Raw genomic sequence first — 23394 nt, forward strand, 5'->3', positions numbered from 1 at the left:
CCCATGTACCGCGAAATGCACGACCGGTAGCCCAGTGTAGCTCTCGCTACAATAACGATAACTGGTTTTTGAGGAAAGGAAATGACGCAGTAAATGTCTCACCTGTCTCGTGGACACCTGAAGCGCACAGTAAGGGAAGGGATAAAAGAGGGAGTGAAAGAGAGGAAGGGGGCCGCAGTGGAGGGCTCCGGAATAATTTCGACCACCTGGGTATCTTTAACGTGCACTGACATCGCACATCACACGGGCGCCTTTTGCGTTTCGCCTGCATCGAAACACGACCTCTGCGGTCGGGTTCGAACCCGGGTACTCCTGCTTAGTAGACGAGTCCCTTAACAACAGAGCAACCGCGGCGAGTAATGGGAATATAGTTACGTCACAGATTTTCTTTCAAGAATTTCCCGGTCTCTTCTAAAACGTGTTAATAAGAGCTGTTCCGAACTAACGCTCTCGACCTATTTGCGAGAACTCGTACACTTTGTGTTAGATTGGTTTATGGTTTATGGGGGATTTAACGTCCCAAAGCGACTCAGGCTATGAGGGACGCCGTAGTGAAGGGCTCCGGAAATTTCGACCACCTGGGGTTCTTTAACGTGCACTGACATCGCACAGCACACGGGCCTCTAGAATTTCGCCTCCATCGAAATTCGACCGCCGCGGCCGGGATTGAACCCGCGTCTTTGGGGCCGGCAGCCGAGCGCCATAACCACTCAGCCACCGCAGCGGCTTACTTTGTGTTAGAATTTATACTGATAACCACTTTTGATTACATAAAATACATTTAATAATAATAATAATAATAATTGGTTTTTGGGGAAAGGAAATGGCGCAGTATCTGTCTCATATATCGTTGGACACCTGAACCGCGCCGTAAGGGAAGGGATAAGAGAGGGAGTGAAAGAAGAAAGGAAGAATTAGGTGCCGTAGTGGAGGGCTCCGGAATAATTTCGACCACCTGGGGATCTTTAACGTGCACTGACATCGCACAGCACACGGGCGCCTTGGCGTTTTTCCTCCATAAAAACACAGCCGCCGCGGTCGGGTTCGAACCCGGGAGCTCCGGATCAGTAGTCGAGCGCCCTAACCACTGAGCCACCGCGGCGGGTAAATACATTTACCTGCACGAACCACATTTTACAGGCACCTGCTTGAACTTTCCACCGAAAAGTGAGCGGTGGCGTTCCCCTGCCTCGAAATCAATTTTCAGCCACCCACCTCTAACAGCCCTAACAGCCGTCCACCCCTAGAAAGCCCAAGGCCCGGTTCCGCTCCTGGACTGTAACCAGGCCACCACCACCTCAACTCCCACCGAGACCACCTGCCCAGGCACCCACTTGCTGCACCAGTGGGGTGAGCTGGGCAGGCGTAGTTTACCAGGGCTCCGCCAACCCCCTCTATGAAGAGCTGGTGCGTGTCCGCGCGCAGCTCGCCTCCCTCGAAACTACCAACCTCCGCCTACAGACACAGCTGCATGCCCACCAGCAGGCCCAAGCCCCTACACAGGCACCAGCGGCCCCGGCCGATCCTACCTCCCCTATTCCACCGCCACCTCTCTCTACTCGCGAACCGGCGGCCAAGAAGTGGGCCTCAATACCCACAACCTCCCTGACCACACCAAACCCGACCGAGGGAACACCAGCCCTGCCTCCCAATTTCGAACAACTCATGGAGGCCAGAATTCAGGCCGTGGTGCAGACGGTCATCCAGTTGAGTTGAGTGGTTGTAAACTACCGGTGGGATTAGCCTTGCAGTTGCTGCCGGCAATTGCTCCACCGTAGCGACACTTAAATAGAAATCACAGAAACACTGTCCGCAAAAACCCAAATAGACACTCCTGAGGTCCCCATGTGGAGGCCAAATCCGTGTCCTGCAGGTAAATTAGAAGAAGGCGAGAAGCCTCCCTTATACTCGACTGGCTCCCGCGCGGGAAAACAATGTCCTGAAGAGAACTGTGAGGAACTCCTGACTTCTTGAGGGATCCGAATAACACAGCCCGTTCCGCGTTGTACAAAGTACAGCACAAGAGGTAATGTTCTATGTCACCACACACACCACACGTTGAACACAATGGTGACAACGCTAGGCCAGTCTTATACATCCGCGCCGGCGTACGAGCAGAATCCGTGCGAACGCGGTGCAGCAAAGTGGCTTGGTACCTTTTGAGACCCTTTGTCATACATGGCTGATGAGGAGAGCTCCACAAAGAACTGAAGTGGCACAACACCACATCTCTACTAGAATCCCGGAGAGAGCTGTATGGGCGAGGTTGTCTGCTATCTCGTTGCCTAAGGCACCTATGTGCGAGGGCACCCATTGAAAACGTATAGAGAAGCCTTTGCTATGTAGATTCTGCACCAAACGTAGGGATCTAAGACTCAAGGCATCAGTGGGGAACCCGTACTCTAACCTTTGAAGGCAGATTTTGAATCCGTAATTATGACAGTAGGTTGAGGCGTACAACCCCGTAGCTTCTTTAGAGCTGCCTCAATGGCAACGCTTTCGGCCATTGTGGAGGACACGACTTTAGTAAAACGAACAGACCAATCATACTTCAAAGACGGAATATGAAAATCAGCTGCACTAGATCCTCTGACCTTGTCCACAGAGCCGCCTGTAAAAATTTGAAGATGACTGGCATATTCGGTTTCAAGATGTTCCAGTACGAGCGAACGCATTGCCGCTAAAGGAGAATTCCGCATAGCGCCAACGTGGGGAATTGTCAAGGAACAATCGAGGCTCGGAAAGGACCAAGGTGGCTTCAAAGTCTTAGGTCGATCTCGAAGGTCGAGACCCAGAGAACGAAGAGTATTTACAGCCAAGTACGCCCGGGACTCAGATTTCTTTCGAAGGCGCTGTTGAAGCGCTCTCCCGGCAACAGTCTCTCTGAGGCGGCCAATTTGCAGCAAAAGTTTTTGTGAAGCGGCTAGCCGAAGAGGTTTCGATTGAGACTCATACAGTACTGCATTGTTTGGAGCAGCCTGCGTAACGCCGAGAGCCCTCCTTAGTCCCATTCTGCGTTCCAGCTGCGATACCGAGGGGGAAATTAAAGGGAGCTGGCACATTATGCGACTTGTCACCAGGGCATCGTGAAGCCTGATCATTGAAGCAGGTTGGTTTCCCCATTGCACACTAGCAACTCTACGAAGCACATTGAGACGCGAAGATAGTGAAGCCACAATCGAATCCACAGCTCGTCGCCACTGTAGACGTGAGTCAATAGTGACGCCCAAAAAAACGTATGTGGTTAACCTGACGAAGGCAAGACTGATCAAGGTCTATGCTCAGCCGCGCATACCGTCGTCCCCTACCTGGAAACAGGACGAAGCCAGATTTTTCCACCGAGAGAGTCAACCCAACACCTTGAAGGTAACTTTTAACTGAAAGCACGGCCTGTCGCGCTAATGGAGCTAAGCGTTTGTGTTGATATCCGGTTAACCAAAGACAAATGTCGTCTGCATATATCGACATATGGACATCCCTACAATGTTTTTGCACTTTTGCGGGAAGGCCAGCCATGACAACATTAAAGAGCGTTGGGGACAGGACACTACCTTGAGGTACCCCTCGCGATACCGCCCTTTCGGAGCTCATTGTACTGCCTAACCGCACTCGAAATTTACGATCACTGAGAAATGAGTGAATGAATCGCAGAAGATAGCCCTGTACGCCTATGACCTGCAGACTATTCAGTATTGAGCTCTGGAGGACGCTATCATAAGCCTTTTGATACGTCTAGGAAAATAGCTAGTGTTGAAAGTGCAAAAACACTCTGATGTTAAATGTGGCTTATCAAGTCCAGGACGCTATCTTGCGCGCTTAAACCTGTGCGGAATCCAGTCATGCATGTTGGTAGTGCCTTTCTATCCTCAAGCAACCAGGACAAACGCTTACTTGCCATCTTCTCCATGAGCTTAGCCACACACGACGTCAGCGATACAGGACGATACGAGGCCGCGTCTGTCATCTCTTTGCTAGCCTTCAGCAGTGGGACTACACAAGCCACCTTCCATAAAAGGGGAACGTCACCAGACTCCCACACTCGATTGAGATAGGTTAGGAGCATCTTCCGGGGTTCCAGAGGCAGTTTCTGTAACATTTGATTGGTAATGCCGTCAGGACCTGGTGCACAGCGACGCCACAGGCTGCGGAGCGCTGTCTGTAGTTCTCAAAGTGTGAGCGGGGCGTCCATAACAGACGGAGACGTAGCAGGCAGTGCGCAGGAATGAATGCCTGGTCTGGAATTTACAAATGCATCCGCAAATTCCTCTGCCAAGCACACGAGATGTTTCTGCGTGCGCAATGCAAGCGCCTCGAAAGGTTTACTCGGACGAGAGCCACCAGCAAGACTGCCAACGACACGCCAAATTCTCGTTATCGGTGAGAAAACAGTCAAACTAGCGCAAACGAATGCCCACTGGGACCTACAGAGCTTGTTCGCATGACGTCTAATGGCAGAGTTGAGCGTGTTGAAAGTTGTCTTCAAGGCTTTGTCGTCCTTCTTCCGCAACAGTTGTCGCTCCGCCCTTCTGCGCGCTGCGCAGAGGTTCCTGAGTTTTAAATCCGGAGTCGGAAAATGATCAGGTAGCTTGAGCGCCGTGGTAGCAGCCATCTTAGCATAAATCATTTTGTCTCTCACATCACCGGAAACACAGGCTAAGTGCTCCCTGTATTTGTCCCAATTAACAACATGGCAAATTTATTACCACGCAGATGGAAGTCGGCAGTAAACACAAATATCGGGTAGTGATCACTTCCCATTCGGTCAGCTCTAGTTGACCACTGCACACGGACGTCAGGTGAATGTATGGTTAGGTCTATAGATGTGGGTGAGGTTGGAGGCCGAAAGAAAGTGGGACTTCCGTCATTGGCCACGCACAGGTCCAAACTGTCGATGACTTCTACAAGTTGGCGTCCGCGAGGATCTGTGTTCCTGTCACCCCAGGCAGGGTGGTGGGCGTTGAAGTCACCGCAGATGATTCTGGGTGCTGGGCAGCGGTCACAAAGTTGCTGGAAGAACAAAGTCAAATCGACCTTCTTCCGCGGGGACACGTATACTGATGCAATGGACAGAGTTCGGAAGGCGAGCCGAATCCTCACAGCCACTACCTCAATACTGTCGGTGTAAAGATCGGTGACGTTCAAAGCCACATGAGGAATCTCCCTTCGTATGTAAAGGGCGGCACTTCCTGCGGGTAAAGACTTTATTCTGCAATTCTTGTGGGCGACGTATCCCGGCAAAGACCTCCCGCTTGGCAAGCCAGCCTCCGAGAGGGCCAGTACTGGAACACAGGTCTCTTTCAAGAACAATTTTAGTTTTGCTAATCGACTTATAATCCCAGCGCAGTTCCATTGCATGATAAACGGCACTTTTCTAGGGTTTTTAGTTGCAACAGGTTGAAGAAAACTAGCCATCTAGGAGTTGAAGTTCTCTGCGAAGGCGGTGATCAAGGTCTCAAAGGAAAGCACCAGCTGTATAAAGTTCTTTAAAGTGCCAGGCTGCATCGCTTGGCTATATGAACGCAGGACATCAAACAAAACGCCTAGAAGGTCGGAGAGATTCCGGCTTTTGAGCTCCTTATTTTGCTGCACGCACTGGCGCACCACTTCGACAAAAGACGGGGACTGGGACCCACTCTTGGCCACGGTAGCTGGTGTCTGCATCTCTTTTAAGGCAAGGGGATGTCCTCCATGTTGTCGAGTCTTGCTGTGATCTGGTCGGTGAGGAACATGGAAACTTTTTGCAGAAGCAGATCGAACAGCCAGCTCACCCTCGGAGGCCGTTGCCGACTTGCTCGGATCAGGTCGTGCAGCGACGTCGCTTGCTACCACGTCCCGAGCTTCCGACTCGAGCGCAGGGAACTCTTCACTTCCATGTATCGGCTTCTCAGTAGGTTGTGGTTTGGGGCCACTAATGAAGGACTTGCGACGGTGTAAGGCGCTTACACGGAACGTGCAGCCACTGAAGCTCGCTGGATGGTCACCTCCACAATTAGCGCAATCAAAATCTGCCTTGCACTCTTTGTAATCATGGCCACCACCACACCGCTTGCAACGTTGATCTTTGTTGCAAACTCTCGCTACATATCCAAAGCGTCGGCACCTGAAGCACCGGGGAGGCGTTTCAACGAACTAGTGGACTGCATGTTTGGTGAAACCAAGGTCAATTATTCCAGGGCGCTCGGTGTTGGGAGCAAACGTTAGCACAATAGAGTTTGTAGGCTTCGCTGCCCATTGTTGTTCTCCAGGCTCCACGCGGCGCATTAACCGTCGCACGTGCAGAACTCTTGCGGTTTCAAGTAGTCAAGAAGGCCACTTTCCGAATACCACACTGGTACTCCCCTTATAACACATGTGTTAGTCATGTAGGACTGTGGCAACCGGGCTAGAGCTCGTAGGCCACCTATCTGAGAGCACCGCAGTAGAATGTCTACTTGCTCTTCCGTTGAGATATCTAGATGAAGAGCCCCTTGCGTTGTGAAGCGACTGCGAATCGGAGGAGATCCCAGTAGTACTTTAGTATCATCGAACAGCCTGGTAGGGTTCCACTCTCGGAAGTCAACACCTTTCTTTTTTGGCTGAACTATCACTGGGATGCCGACTGTCCGGTGCTTCCGATGACTCACCACTTTGAAGCCATCGTTGTCCATTTCCGCCATGTCAGCCACTTCCTCGTCAGAGGCGACGATAGTTGAGTCGTCCCCACTGAGCGATGATGACGCACTGCACTGCTGGACGTCCCTGATGACTGGCAGATCCCCGCCATGTGATGCCATGGCCGCCTCCGCCCCACTGGGCTCCTTCGGATGGTGCTGACCCTTTAAGGATACCGGCACCGAATCTGCCGTACCCTTCCCGTAGGGACAGTACCGCCTTAAAGACGCGGCCGTCTTCCAAGGATGGAAATAACGTAGTTAATAACTAGAAAAGTAGGCAAAATTACTGAGCTGAGGTGACAACAGATCGAGCAGCGTCATCTTCCGCCAACCCCCTCTATGAAGAGCTGCTGCGTGTCCGCGCGCAGCTCGCCTCCCTCGAAACCACCAACCTCCGCCTACAGACACAGCTGCCTTAACAAATCAGGCCTTCACAAATCAGTTCGCCAACCTCACTACCCGTCTAGACCAACTTGCTCGCCATATTCACGAGCGATTTAAAGAGCAAGTGGCTTGTCACGCGACGGCCTGTGTCGCCGTGCGGCCTGAAAACAAACTCCGGCTCCACACCGTCTCCAACTTCTCCACGGCGAACGACAGATTCAGTGATGGCGAGACTACGCACTAGCCCAACCATCTGGCAGTGGAACTGTCGAGGATTTGGTTCCAAGCGGGGACTGCTTCACCACTTCCTAGCTCGGGCAGACGGCCCCGACATGCTCGCGCCGCAAGAGCCCTCCAATCCCCTCACCTTACCCAGCTACGTGCCCATCGTCCCCTTTTCGCCAAAACCCCCTCGGCTTGCATTTCTTGTACACCATGCACTCACTTTTATCTCCCGCCCCTAAGACGTCCCCGAAATAGATCATCTCCTCATCGAACTTGTGCCGCAGCGCACATGGGATACTAGTCTCTTCATCCTCAATGTATACAGCCACCCGAAGTGTCTGCGGCCATGACTTCGACCGACTGTTCACACTTGCCAATCGAGCCACACACAAATGCCCCCTCCTGATTGTAGGGGACTACAACTCCCCGAACACGGCCAGCGGGTGCACTGTAGGGCTCGCCACTCAGCAGGCCGGTTTCTGCCTTCTCACAGACCTCGCCCCCCATACTGGCACCGGCAACATCGTCTGCGCCGACACTACTCCTGGCCTCACCGCCTCCCTCACTCTGCGTGGTGTAACACCCAGGAGAATTTGGGTAGGGATCGCTACATTATCGCTACAAGCAGGCCCAACACGTAGACCCTCTCGTGATGGTGCCATCACGAAGCAGGACTCGTTCCGCACCTCCTGAGCAGCCGGCACTCTACACGCAATCTCAGACATAGCTACTTGTGACCACCTCCAACGTGAGGTCCGCGCCGTGACTCACTCAACTCCGAGAGGACTGCCCTGCAGACGCGATGGATTCCCATCTCCTGCACCTAAGGAATGCCTAGGCGGGTCTCGAACAGAGGTGGCGGCGTCAGCGCCGGAATAGAACACTCAGACGCAGGCTGGGCCGACAGAACAAGAAGATTGAGACGCATGCTGCCACTCTGTCGCGCCAAAATTGGGAATCCCTTTGTAACAGGCTGGACGGCAGAATGAGTTGCCCCAAACCTGAAACCTATTCCTCCACCTCATTGATTCGACTCAGTCCAAGACACACCAGAAACAAACCTCATAAAGCTCGAACACAAACACCGCAAAAAGCTCATACATACAAACACCCCAGGAACTCCTCGAGGAGTTTCGTGATCTCTACTTCACCGCATATCCCTCCGCAGGCCACTCTAACTACACAGGCTCTCCCAACGACCTTCTCGACCAAACGATCACCGAGGCGGAAAGGAGGCCAGAACTTCAGCGCCTCAACACGTCTTCAGCGCCTGACCCCGACGGAGTGCAAAACAAGGCACTCCGCAACCTCGATTCCCCCTCCGTCAAAACCCTAACCGAATACCTCAACGAATACTGGCTGCGCGGCGACCTCCCACCTCAGTTAAAAGACGACAAAGTAGTCTTTATTCCCAAATCCGGCAAACTCCTTCTCCGCGCTAACCTCCGTCCCATCTCTCTTACGTCGTGGTTGGGCAAGCTCATGGAGCACGTTCTCCAGACCCGGCTGGGCCGGTATTTGGAGAAAAACAACCTTATGCCTTCGTGCGTGTTTGGTTTCCGCCCGGTCTTATCCACCCAGGACGTCTTTCTACAACTCAAGCACAGCATCCTTGACTCCCTTGTGGCCGACACCAAGGCTATCCTCGGCGTCGACCTAACAAAAGCTTTCGACAACGTTAACCAAGCAGCCATCCTAGAAGACCTCCACGCCTTAGGCATAGGCCCGCGGATGTACAGTTACGTCCGCGATTTCAACTCAAAACACAAAGCCACACTCACCATGGGCGACCACCGGTGTCTCACTGGAAGCACGGGGAACTCCTCAGGGTGCTGTACTCTCTCCTATCCTCTTTAACATAGCCCTTCTCCAATTCCCCCACCAATTCGCCCAGATACGAGACATACATTTCAGCCTGTATGGTGACGGCATCCCTGTCTGTGTTCATCGAGGCAGTGATGCCGAAATGGAACACAACCTACAAATCTTAGGTTGGGGCAACCTAAACATAATGAAAAATAATAAGCCCCTGTCGGCACCACTGACGTGTAACAAGCTTAATCCAATCTTAAAATAAATGAAAAGGACCGAAGGCAATGGTATACTTTTGCACCCGTAGGTGGGGAAAATGAGAAAAAAATGAGGGGGCGGGGTAAAAAGCTACACAAAGACCCACAGCCGGGGGATCGGGCCCGGTGACACTCCTCTTATCTCCGCTGGGACGCAGCGGAAGCGTTTGGATGACGGGTTATGAGAACTGGAATGGGAATGAGGACAACGAGTTTTGGATCTGATGCTTCATTTGTCTAGACTCCAATGCAGGCTTGTCTGGCCAGAGCAGGGAGAACGTCGATATTGCCCAATGGTGCGGCTCCACTCACGGTATGCCCGACCACCCACAAACGCAACGGGCTCCGACCACCGGAGACAGGAAAACCTAACCCGGGGTTAACCACCTCAGCCCCTCCACGACTTTCAGGGTTTGTTTCGCACCTGCCATCTACTAGCCGTTGAGTGCTTTTTGAGGTTTTTCAGGCACCGGAAGTATGTGTGGTGTGATCCAGCCAGTAGAGGCTTAGGTCGTCAGCCTATAGGCCCTCCGGCCCTCAGTGCCATGACCTAACACCTCCGAGGGGACCCACCTGTGCTTCCAACCAACCAACCATGCACTTATTTTCTCCCCTAGCTTGCTCCGCTCTTACTGTGAAGGGAGTGTTCAAGGCTGAGCTGACCGGGCCACAAACCAAGAACATGTCTTAGGGTGAGATGACTCGAGCCTACTCCGCCGGTATTCCGCAACATCGACGTTTTTTGCACTGGTCGTACTACGCCCTCCTACCTCGGCGTGCCGCAATGGCCATCACAGTCCCGCGGTCAGCCGTGAGGCTACTTCCCCGAGGCATCGATTCCGAGAGGCCTGGCTGCTGTAAACCCCCGCGCGGAACTGGACTCTCGGTGGCCAGAAACCGGCGCGTCGGCCGCCAGCTGTGCATGCCTCCGCGTGCAGAGGCTAGTTGCATGTATTTGAAAACCTTCTCATTTTTGGCATGCCTTCCGTGCCGGAATCCGTAGGTCCAGCCTGATGATATAAACCGACCTGCCTCCGCTCAGGCATCGAACCTCACGGGAGCGATTGGCCCTCACAGTCGCTTGGGAGTCGCTGCCACTCCCATGGGGTTTTGCATCCCCAGAGGATGGGCCCCTACCAACCCATCCCCACCACTGGCGTTGCACCGGAACAAAGCCTAGTAGCCGAATCTACATCGGCCCGTATCCGATGGTGGGTGTGGGCGGGCAGGCAGCACATTCGGATTTCCCCCCAAGAGTCTGCCCTCAACATCATCGACTCTATGCTCTCGCGCGCGCGACCTAGCCTGCTCCCCTTCTAAACAAGAACTCTTCTACCGCCCCAGGCCCCACGACCCCCCAACCCTCCCATCTCACTCACTCTAGGGAACACCCCCATTCCCCTGGTCTCCAAGATTCGCATCCTGGGCCTCGTCCTTCACTCCCACGGCGTGCATGGCAATGCCTTCCAATCTGTCCAGACCCAAGCCCAGCAAGCCACCCGTCTCATTCGGCGCATGGCGAACCGGCGCGCGGGTCTGCGAGAGCGGAACACTCTCCGCCCCGCTCAAGCCTACATCACGAGCCGCAAGGCGTACTCATTCCCCTACCTCCCCTAATTAAAGAAGAGGGAGCAGGACCGCATCAACCCACTCCTCAGTAGCTGCACGAAGGTCGCCTCCGCCTATCGCCCAGCACTTCTACTGCCCGGCTCCTCAACCTCGGTACCCACAACACGCTTGAGGAGCTGGCAGAAGCCATCCCCCGATCACTCATCCTAAAGAGGGGGTTCCCCTACCTCCAGACCTACGCTCCCATCTCATCATCCTTCCAGTCCCTAAGAACGGGCACCCCGAGCACGACGGAGAACGCAGGGCAGCCCGCGACAAAGCCCTGCACAAGCTCTACGTCAGCAGTTCCGAGGTAGGCTACATGAACGCGGCAGCCTACGTGAACGCGGCAGCGTACTCGTCGGGCTCCCACATGGTTCTCGCAGTCGCTAATAATCAGGCCCGATTTATCGCCTCAGGATCCGTCACCACAGACTCATCGAAAATTGCAGAGGAAGCGGCCATTCCACTCGCTCCTGTCTCCGCCTCTGCCACCAAAATTCTCCCTGACCAAAATCCGCTTTATTCAATTTCGCCAAAGGCCTGATATCCCGCACCGCGGTTCGGTATCTACGCTTCTGACACCCTACCCACACCGTAACCCTTATCTGAACCCCGGCACACGCAGGGCCTCTCGGGTAACGAAGAGGTCCACTCCTTTGCCCGAGGTCTCACTTTCCGGGCCTTAGTTGGACCTCCTCCACAATCCCAGGAGCGTCTACTTACGTTCAAATATGTTCTTAACTACTACCGAGATACCCGGTGCGTTTACGCACCGCCGGCTCCCTTCCTACCCTTAACCCAGGCCTCAAACTGGCGCAGACTCCAGACCCGAACTGCTCCCTACCCTATTCTGCTTCACGCCCGCTACCTCGATCAATTCCTCCCTTCCTGTAAGCTCTGCGGGAAACCGGGATATTTTCTTGAAGTCATCCTCACATGTCCTACCTTCCCATACCCTCCATCCCCAACCACGGCCGAGTCATACTGGGAGACTCCTGGCCAGCTCGCTGCTGCTGACCACAGCCGGATAATTTCGCCATGAAGCGGTTAGTAGACCTCCAAGGGCTGTCCTTTGCCCTGTAAGGGCAGCCCCCTAAGGGTTGCCTCCTGTAATTTTAAGGGGTTTGCCCCCCTTTCTCTTTATTGCTTGGCAACCAATGTTTTCTACCACCACACGCGGCTTTTGGGTTTCGCCTCCATCGAAACGCGGCCCACGCGGTCGGGTTCGAACCCAGGTATTCCGGCTTAGTAGACGAGAACTTTGAACCACAGAGCCACCGCGGTGAGTAATGGGAATAAAAATTTGACTTCGTTTGTGACCATCGGTGAGCAGCGGGGGTGTATCTCAGAGGTAAAGCGCTCGCTTTGCATGCGAGAAGTCCCGGGTTCGACCCCCGGATCCTCCATTCTGGAAACGCTTCTTTTTTAATATTTAGCGGCTAACCTAACTTAGCCAAGTCGGTGGCCACTGAAATGACCAGGAAGAAAGCGTGTAAGTTCTCTCTTACAATACATGCATAAAACGTTACCGTTCGTTTTTCTCTAGGTACATGGCCTGAAAGATAAAGCATTCGCATGACCTCTTACTTTACGTCACAGATTTTCTTTCAAAAAAATTTTTGCGGCTTTTTAAAAACGTGCCAGTAAGAGCTAAGCAGAGGTAACGCTCTCGACCTATTCGCGAGAACCCGTGCAATTTGTGTTAGAATTTAAACTGATAAGCACTTTTTATCACATAAAATCGTTTACCTCCAGGAACCACATTTTACAGGCACCTGCTTTAACTGTCCACCGATAAGTGAGCGCTGGCCTTCTCTTTCCTCAAAATCAATTCTCAGGCACCTTACTGCTGCTTCACCACGAACTAATCACACGCTCAAGCTGTACACATTTCTTATTGTGTAAATAGTTTGTGTATATTACCTCTCCCCCTATCCTCTGTGTCTGTCACTTCACCTCTTTCATTTCATTTCTCCATTTTGCCTGCTATCCTTTATTTCCACTGCCCCAGCTCAGATGCTTCAATATCGATGGCAGATGCCAGGGCTAGCAAAAATCTCATCCTTCAAGTTTTATCATTATGTTATTAAACCATTACTTAGCGCCTTACTGCCCGACAGCAACTAATTAGGGGCGATTGTGGAGCGCGAATGCGCCGTCCCTGCTTCAGTGCTCCTGCTGCTGCCGCTACTTGCTTTTGAAGCGAAAGATTCACTACAGTATGTAAGTTCACTTCGCCGTGTGTTGCCGGTTAACCTTTAAGTGAGCCAGAGGTCAAGTATGGCCATAGGCCTTTGCATATGTGGTCCACCATGATGTTGCACTACTAGACCTTTCGATTCGCCGGTAGAGGGCGGTAGAATAGACCGCAGCGTTCATTGGGTGACCAAGCTCTCGCGATGAGCCATTACTTTAACTGCCACCTGCCATGGTGGCAGAGTGTGTACGCTGCCTATCCAGTGTACGCAACGCACTCTGAGTTACAAATGGCAAGCCGCGTCTATTTGCCTGATACACCACGCCTTTCGCTCTCTAACCAGGTTCGGAGGAGTCGTGTCCGGACGCAGTGTGGACGCGCCTCGCATGAGCTCCGGTTTAACAGCCCGGTTTTCGCCACTGATTTCTGATGTTGATTAAAGTCTACAAAGAGCGTTTAGGCCGCATACTTCCAGATCGGCGTTCAGGACGCGTCTGGCAAGATTGTCTGTAGAGCGCTCCTCTCGAACGATAGTGGCGCCGCTCAATGACGTCACACGCTCATCAGTCACACGTCTTTATCACATTCTTTAGATGCCACAGAGTTATCTCGATTGATCGCGGATGCGCGTAACTGCTTCCACATTGGAGGACATTCGTCTTTAAGATTGGGACGCGACAGCGTGTTTCAGCGTTGCCAAGGGGTCCACGGAAGGAACGCCATCGCCCGCCCGGCACGACGCCTTGCCCGTTGCACCATTTAAGGAAAGGAAATTACGCCTGCCTCACGTATCTCGGCGGACAGCCGAACCGCGTCGTAAGGAAAGGAAAATGAAATTAAAATTGGTTTTAAGGAAAGGAAATTACCCCTTGTCTCACATTTCTCGGTGGACACCCGAACCGCGATTGAATGACAGCTATAGTGTCAGATTTCGCAGACGGACAGACAACGATGAGCCATTAGAGAGTTTTAGTTCCACGTACGTAGAAGCTTCACGTACGTAGAGCTCTTATGGGTGACCAGTGCGCATGCGCAGAACGCAAAGGGTATGCGCGAGTCTCACGTACGTACGTGAGATTCGGATTTTTACGTTGCGGTCTTTGCGTTGCTTGCGTACGTAGCGTTGACAAACATGGCGGAGGAGGAGGAGGAAAAACATTTATTCAGAGCACAAAAACTGGGTGGGTTCAGTACGAGAACCCATTGGTCGCCATCATAATCCGGCCCCTCTCAACCAGCAATTTCTGGTCGAGTGGGCTGTGGCTATGAAGGGTTGCCTCCCAGCGCTCATGAGTCGGATCGGGATTGCTGTCCAAGTCTGGGTTTTCTTGACATTCCCAAACCGCGTGAAAGAGTGTGCCAACTGCTCCACAGAAGGGGCAGGACGAATTGTAGGTTTCTGGGTACCATTTACTCATTAGGTAAGGATTGGGCAGAGTATTAGTTTGTAGTCGCCTGATTATGTGCTCTTCATATTTACTTAGGGTTTTGTGAGGAAGAGGATATTCCCTTCTTGTGATCTTATAGTACTCCGTAATTTCTGCGTAGCTTAGTAAGGGTGAGGGGTTGTCAACTATGTCAGAGAGAGGCTGCGTACCAGATGCTCGGAGGAGGAGAGCTCGAGCAGCTGTGTTGGCCGCCTCATTGCCCGTCGTTGAGAGGTGCCCTAGCGTCCAGAAGATCTGGATGTTGGAAGGATTAGACCTTTCCAAAATTTCCCAACACGGAGCGCCAACGCGGCCTCTGAGGTAATTGCGTACCGCTGCTTGTGAGTCGGACATAACCGTTGCCTCGCTGTTCTTTGATATCACCAGTGCGATAGCTGCTTCTTCAGCCGATGTGGTATCCACCGCTTGGATAAGGCTGCTTGCAATGATATCTCCCCGGGGTGAAACTGCTGCAATTGCCGCGACTCCGTTAGCGGGTCCAGCCGCATCGACGTAGATCGTGTCCTTGTTTCCATCCCAGCGCTTAGAGAGGTGTCTAGCTCTGGCTAGTCTCCGTCCTCTGTTATATTCCTCATCCATGCGTTTTGGTATGGGGTGAGTCGTAATGTGTGATCTCATCTGCATGGGCATGTCGATCTTGTCAGCGACTTCCCGGGGTGGACTGATTCTCAGCTTCTGTAATATTTTCCTGCCAGGCTTAGATGTTGAGAGCCTGACAATTTGATTTACACGGTGGGCCTCTATTAGTTCGTCGATGGTGTTATGGATCCCCAGCTGTAGTAAGCGCTTAGTGGATGTGCATAAAGGGAGTCCCAGCGCCGTCTTAACTGCCTTTCGAATAATAACATCTAGTTGGTCTTTTTCCTTTTTGCTAAGCCGTAAGTACGGGGTGGCGTATGTTAGTTTAGAGAGAATGAAAGCCTGAACTAATCTTAGGGCCTCCTTCTCTCTTAGCCTATTTCTTTTCTTGATTACCCGGCGTAGCATTCTAGAGACTTGTTCGGAATAGGCTTGGAGCTGTCTGATTGTAGTGGTGTTAGTGTTGCCGCTGGGTATGATGGCTCCCAGGATCTTGATCTCTTTCTTGATCGGAATGCTCATACCCTGGACCGTAATGGCGACAGAGGGAGTGGACGGCAAAAGCCCCGTATTCTGCCTCTTGCCACGGTCGATCAGGAGTAACTCTGATTTCTCGGGAGAGCACGTTAACCCATACCTCGCCGCATGCTGGCACACGACATTCGCTGCTTCCTGAAGCCGGCCTTGAATTTCCCCTTCATTACCGCTGCAACACCAGATCGTAATGTCGTCGGCGTATATAGCGTGCTCAATGCCTTGGATGCGGTCTAGCTTCTCTGGTAGCCCACGCATGGCCAGGTTGAAGAGAAGCGGAGACAAGACCGCTCCCTGCGGAGTGCCCTTGGAACCTAGATTGAACGGAGAGGAGGTCCGATCACCAATACCTATTGACGCTTTTCTATTGGAGAGAAAGTCCCTCACGTAATTATATGTGCGGTCACCACAGTTGACGCTGTTAAGCTCATCCAGTATTCCCTGGTGGTTGACATTGTCAAATGCCCCTTTTAAATCGAGCGCAAGGATGGCCTTGACCTGACATCTACCGGGGTTGTCCAGAATATCCTCTCTGATACGGAGGAGAATATCCTGTGTAGACAGCTTTTCACTAAACCCGTACAGCGTGTCAGGGAGGATATCAGTCTTCCTCAGGAGTCGCTTCAGTCGGGCGTTCACGACCCTCTCGAACAGTTTACCCAGACACGACGTCAGGGAGATCGGTCGTAAATGATCAATATCGCATGGCTTATTGGGCTTGGGAATAAATCGCACTAAAGCCAATTTCCAGGAGTCGGGGATCTGGCCCTTGTCCCTGCACTGCGTGTTGAAGTATTTCACTAATTTTCTTAAAGAGATGTCATCCATATTAAAGAGCATCTTGGTGTTTATCTGGTCCGGTCCAGGAGCGGTGTTCTTGCGCATGACGTCAAGCTCCGCCCTCAGTTCCTCAACCGTTACGTCTTGGTCCATCTCTTCATTGGGTGCACAGGTGTACGCAGGGAGAGGGTACTTGAGATCGCTAACAGAGAAGGGCTCACAAACATGGCGGCACCCTGCCCGCCGCTTCACGGCGATAACAGCTTCGTCGCTAATCCCTCGAGGCGATATGGTGTTCTAAACTGCTGTATTCGCCTTCGATTTGCCCATTCTTACCCTCGCATAAGGTTTCAAGCGACAAATAGCTTTTGTTTTTCAGACAGAAGGGCGATTTTTCAGCTGCTAAGCCTGACGAAGTAGCGTTGGTCGTCGTCATAGCAACGGTCTCGCTATAAATGGCTTCGCTTAACGACTTGTCTTGGATGATTTTGGCTACAACCAGTGTCTATGTTTCTTAGTGATGGCGCTAGGCGTAACGCGCGGCGTGTTTCGCGTACGTGTAACTATAAGGGTTTCAAACCACCTGCGTGCACGCTACGTAGACTTCTCACGTTTGCGTACGTGAACCCTCTACGTACGTGAAACTAAAACTCTCTATTAAAGACTTTCGCCGTAAAATGCTACCTTATGTGCCGAGGCTTTCTAAGCACACACTGCCACAGCCGTACAGCCCTGTACCGAGCGTGCAACTGTCCCCGAAGTTCTCGTCAAGCGAGCAAAGTATTTTGGGGCACTGCCAAGTCGGCTGATTGCGCCAACGCCGCATAAAGAGAGAGAGCAAAGTTTTATTAAGAAAATAGAGAGGATGAGCCGTCGTAGTTGGTGAATGCCGGCATCTTGGTACGCGTTCCTATTCCGGGATGCCGCAAGATCCCGCCGCCTGGCGAGCCCGGCGCGCGAGGGCAGCTTGCGCCGTCGCAATCGAGCACTCGAGGAGGAAGGTCTCCCAAGCCTCTTTATTGGGGTTTGGGTAGGGAGGGAATTGGAGACGTGTTGACAGGTTCACACCTTGTAGGATAGAGAACAGAGCTCGTCACAGTGGGGGGACAAAGGATTCACTTTGGGTCATAGCGAGCAGCCATGGCTGGACACCATGTAGGTGTTCGTCCGTAGTTGTTGCAGAATGCGTTCGTCTGCCTTCGACAGCCCCTTTGCCGGTGGAGGGAACTGGCCATGGCTGTCTTTGTAATAGTCGACGATTTCTCGAAACCGCAGAAGCGGGCGGCTAGGCTCATTGGTTGATGAGGACGCGGAAGTAAGTGCCCGGAGGACAAGTGCTCGCGCGCAGCCGCATTCGCAGCTTCGTTATCATGGAGTCCCTGGTGTGCCGGCACTCACACGATGCGTCTAGCCTGCGTTTGAAGTCTTTTAACGGCATAGGCTAGAGGACATACCTCGCCCTTGACAGATCCCTCGCAAGCGAAACGCGAGTATGCGATGACAACCTTTCACTGGCGGTCTGCGACAGCGAGGCCGATAGCAACTTTTTCAGCCCTATGGGCATTCTCAACGCGGAAGGAGAGCCCATTGGTTCTCACGTGGAAAAATCAACACGCATCATGCCAGTGGCACAAGTAGGCAGACTGGTCGGCATTGTGGACGGCGACGATAGTGCGAAGGATTGAGCTAAGCGAATGCGACAGATGCGGTAGCACTCGTTTCATCGCGACATTAGTGCCATTTCAATAAAGATTTATTGTTCTAAGTGAAATGGTTCATTTCTTTACCGCAGCATAAACAATAGCGCGCAACATTTTTATCATCATCAAAAAGGATGCGCGAGAGCATTACAATCGAGTAAATAGGGTACATTTTAAAGTTTAATAATAATAATAATAATTGGTTTTGAGGGAAAGGAAATGGCGCAGTATCTGTCTCATATATCGTTGGACACCTGAACCGCGCCGTAAGGGAAGGGTAAAGGAGGGAGTGAAAGAAGAAAGGAAGAGAGAGGTGCCGTAGTGGACGGCTCCGGAATAATTTCGACCACCTGGGGATCTTTAACGTGCACTGACATCGCACAGCACACAGAATCCGGACTCGCGGGTGTCACCCTTCCCTGTCCCGTCCACCGGGGTCGCGGTTATCGCTGTTTGGACCCGCCGCTTTGGCTCAGTGGATAGCGCGCTCGGTTACTGATCCGGAGTACCCGGGTTCGAGCCTGACAGCGGCGGCAGCGTTTCGATGGAAGCGAAACGCCAAGGCACCCATGTGCTCTGCGATGTCAGTGCACGTTGAAGATCCCCAGGGGGTCGAAATTATTTCGCAGCCCTCTACTGCGACCACCTCTTTCTTCGCTTAGTCCCTCCTTTATTGCTTCCCTTACGGCCCGGTTCAGGTGCCCGCCGATATGTGAAACAGATTCTGCGCCGTTTCTTTTCGCCAATATTAAAGCGAAAGCTTTACTGTGCCAGCCATCGCGCCACTTCGTCTCGTCGCGCACTTCAACTGTATGCCGTATGCCGCGTGCCGTGGCGGACGAACGACATTGAGCCGCCGTTGCCTAGCAACACCGCAGCCTCGCTCCAACTGATGGCGCCGCTGTTGACGCCGCTGCAGTCGCCGCTCGCTCCAAGACATGTGCTCAGGTTGGGGAGGAGTCGCCTCGCAGGGGGTGTATATATATATGACCTTCGCCTCAGCGTATTGTAGGTACCTGATTTAATATCTGCTGCGGGTCCTTGAGCCCAAGATATTAAACTTATTTTGTAGCGAGAGCTACACTGGGCTACCAGTCGAGCATTTCGCGATACATGGGAGAGGAAAGTTGTGCGCATGCACTGTGACCATGGCAACCAAAGAGGAGCAAACTGCGGCGTGCGCTTCGCCGTCGTCGTGTCCGCGCGCCCGCTCCACCGTCGAAACCGAGCGTGACGTCACGCGGATGAGAGGTGTGCGCATGCGCCGATACCGCAGTAACCAGAGAGACCCCACAGCTTCGTCGCCCTCGCCGCACGCCTCACTATCATCCGAATCGCGCGTCGCATGCGCCGCATTGCGTGTATAAAAGGCGTAGATGTAGTGGGCGTCTATATCGCAACATTTGTTATGCATGCAGAGGAGAGCCCACCCACTGCTAAACGGCAGTATAGACAAGAGAAGATTAACTCTTCTGATCCCGAGATTGTCGCCTGGCAGTTGGCTTGAATAAAAAAAGAACCCTGGAGTCTGGGTGTACGTGAAGCCAGGTATCAGCGCTTTAAGACATCTCTTTTCGATCGCGTTGAATAATGGTGAAGCCTGCTGTGTTCGGCTTCTGGAAAGCGGCATTATCATCCAAGGAGTCTACGCGGCAATGGGAACATCTGGCAAGTAGACGATTGATGTGGTCGGACGTGTATACCAGCCTAAGGCACGGTTTCACAGTGTGACTTTGGGTGATTTCAACAGGAAACAGTACTCTCTTAGTCAGTTTACGAAAGAAAAGTTTGACTTTAATTCAGCTTCGGACCCTACCCTCAGTCTAGACAATGAGGCCCCGCTGAACCGTGTTCGCTCATATTTTGGACGGCCCTGCACATGCTGATTTTGAGAAACTACATTCCAGAAATTGACAGTGATGTGGTAGTGTCAACACGCCTACCCATACCAGTCAGTGCTGAGCTCCGAAGTTTTTAAAGCGAAAGCTTTACTGCTCCAGCCAGCGACCCATTTCGGCTCGTCGCGCAATAATAATTAATAATAATAATTGGTTTTTGGGGAAAGGAAATGGCGCAGTATCTGTCTCATATATCGTTGGACACCTGAACCGCGCCGTAAGGGAAGGGGTAAAGGAGGGAGTGAAAGAAGAAAGGAAGAGAGAGGTGCCGTAGTGGAGGGCTCCGGAATAATTTCGACCACCTGGGGATCTTTAACGTGCACTGACATCGCACAGCACACGGGCGCCTTGGCGTTTTTCCTCCATAAAAACGCAGCCGCCGCGGTCGGGTTCGAACCCGGGAACTCCGGATCAGTAGTCGAGCGCCCTAACCACTGAGCCACCGCGGCGGGTAAGGGCTCGTCGCGCACTTCAGCCATATGCGCGTGGCCTGACCTTGAGCCGCCGTTGCCTAGCAACGCCGAAGCCGCGCTCAAACAGATGACGCCACCATCGACTCCGCTGCCTTCGCCGCTCCTTCCACCAGAAGTGCTCCGCTGGGGTAGAGGGAGAGGAGGTGGCGCCTCGCGGGGGTATATATATATGCGCTTCGCCTCAGTGTATTGTCGCTCGGCATATAAATGTCAGGACCCCGTATAGTATCTGTTACGGGTCCAATTGGACTTTTTTTGAAAATGTGGCGGTGAGTTTGACGGATGCTTCACTCCCGCCACCGGTTGGCCTGGTATTGCACTACCTCCAGGATCGGCCTTTTCTTTAGCGCGTCTTTACTATCCTGTCTTTCTATCCGATCTTTCAACTCTCCTGCTATCTGCACGTGGTAGCGATTGTGGCACGTCTTGAGCCAGTGAGCAGGCCTGTGCACTTTCCTTTTCTTTCTTCCTGGCAACTATCTATCTATGCATTGTCGTTATGGAGAGCGCGATAGAGACGCAACAACGACAGAACGAAGCGAGGAAGCGACAAAACGCTCAAGAGACGTCAGAAGAGCGCGCCGCACGACTCGAGAAGCGTCGTAATGAAGGTGAGGCTAAAATAAGTCCTGCACGTCCCGGTGTGACCCTTCAACTGCGGAAGAGACCGGTTTGAGTTCTCGAGAGCGTCGAAATGAGACGCTGCGTATACGACGCTCCGAGGAAACGAAGCGAAAACTAGAAAACTAGGGTTAAGCAGAGCTAAACCACAGCCAATTTTTTATCAGCTGTGCATCAGCAGCACCCCTGATGTGGGGATAAAAAAATTGGCAGTGACTTAGCTCGGCTATGTCAGGATATACTCAGCGAGAGGTACGTTTACCTGGCTAAGGTTTTTGTGGTTAATGTGTGTTTAGCATTGAGAGACATTGGGTATACACATCTTTTATTCATTTTGCTTGGCAGAGACGAAGATTGCCTGATGATCTGTGAAGTAGCATGCAGCGGTCTCAATTTCGACGATACATTATTTCGATTTGGTAGAGCCTCTTTAGTATACAAGCTCTATAGTAGTTCCCAATTGTGTAGTCTTGACGTAAGCGTCCGAAGCTGAATTAAAGTCAGACGTTTCTTTCATACACTGACTAAGAGAGTACTGTTTCCTGTTGAAATCACCCAAAGACACACAGCTGTGAAGCCGGGGCGTAGGCTGGTATACACGTGGCAACCACATCAATCGTCTGCTTTACAGATGTTCCCGGTGCCACGTAGACTCGTTGGATGATAATGCCGCTTTCCAGAAGCCGAACACAGTAGGCTTCACCATTATTTGCCGCGATCGAAGGGAGATGTCTGTCAGCGGTGATACCTTGTATCAGGAAACACACGACTCCAGCGTTATTATTTGGTTCAAGCCAACTGCCAGGCGATAACCTCAGGATTGGAAGAGTTCATCTTCTCTTGTCTATACCGCTGTTTAGCACCGGCTGGACTCTCCTTCTCTGCATCTATGTCAAACGTTGTGATACAGCCGCCCATTGCATCTCCGTTTTTTATACACAATGCTGCGCATGCGACGCGCGATTCGGATTATAGAGAGGCGTGCGGCGAGGGCGACGAAGCTATGGGGTCTCTCTGGTTACTGTGGTATCGCGTGATGTCACGCTCGGCTTTGACGGTGTAGCGGGCGCGCGGCCACGACGACGGCAAAGCGCACGCCGCAGTTTGCTCCTCTTTGGTTGCCGTGGTAACGGCGCATGCGCACAACTGGTCTCTCCCATTTACCGCGAAATGCTCAACTGGTAGCCCTAGTGTTGCTCTCGATACAATAATAATAACTGGTTTTTGAGGAAAGAAAACGACGCCGTAAATCTCTCGCATGTCTCGTGGACACCTGAACCGCATCGTAAGGGAAGGGATAAACGAGGGAGTGAAAGAAAGGAAGAAATAGCTGCCGCAGTGGAAGGCTCAGGAATAATTTCGACCACATGGGTATGTTTAACGTGCACTGACATCGCACATCATACGGGCGCCATTTGCGTTTAGGCTCTATCGAAACGCGGCCCCCGCGGTTGGGTTCGAACCCGGGTACTCCTGCTTAGTAGACGAGCGCCTTAACCATAGAGCCACCGCGGCGGGTATGTTGGAATAAAGATTTGACTTCGTTTGCAACCTTCGGAGAGCGGCGGGGGTGTAGCTCAGAGGTAGAGCGCTCGCTTTGCATGCGAGAAGTCCCGGGTTCGACCCCCGGCTCCTCCATTTTGGAAACGCTTATTTTTTAATCTTTAGCGGCTAACCTAAGTTAGCCAAGTGGATGGCCAGTGAAATGACCAGGAATAAAGCGTGGGAGTTCTCTGTTGCAATACATGCATAAAAAGTTAGTGTTCATTTTCCCCAGACACATGGCCTTAAAGGCAATGCAATTCGCATGGGCCCTAACTTTGCGGCACAGATTTTCTTCCAACAATTTTTTTCGGTTTTTTTTCAGAACATGCCAATAAGAGCAAAGTCGAACTAACGCTGTCGACCTATTTGCGAGAACTCGTACAACTTGTGATCGTATTTAAACTGATAAACACTTTTTATTACATAAAATACGTTTACCTCCACGAACCACATTTTACAGGCACCTGCCTGAACTGTCCGTCGGAAAGTGAGCGCTGGCCTTCTCTTTCCTCAAAATCAATTCTCAGGCACCTTACTGCTGCTTCACCATGACCTAATCACACGCTCAACCTGTACACAATTCTTATTGTGTAAATAGTTTGTGTATATTACCTCTCCCCATATCCTCTGGCTCTGTCCCTTCACCTCTTTCATTTCATTTCTCCATTTTGCCTGCT

At 52.2% G+C, this 23394-nt stretch overlaps 1 non-coding gene across 1 annotated transcript; it reads left to right on the forward strand.

Moving 5' to 3' along the window:
• Window positions 1-22738: 22738 nt before the first annotated feature.
• TRNAA-UGC (transfer RNA alanine (anticodon UGC)) lies at window positions 22739-22810 on the forward strand. The gene has a single exon. It is a non-coding gene; the product is annotated as a tRNA-Ala (tRNA).
• The last annotated feature ends 584 nt before the right edge of the window (window positions 22811-23394 follow it).

This window comes from Amblyomma americanum, chromosome 2 (assembly GCF_052857255.1).
Source record: "Amblyomma americanum isolate KBUSLIRL-KWMA chromosome 2, ASM5285725v1, whole genome shotgun sequence".
In the NCBI taxonomy this organism is placed as follows: Eukaryota; Metazoa; Arthropoda; class Arachnida; order Ixodida; family Ixodidae; genus Amblyomma; species Amblyomma americanum.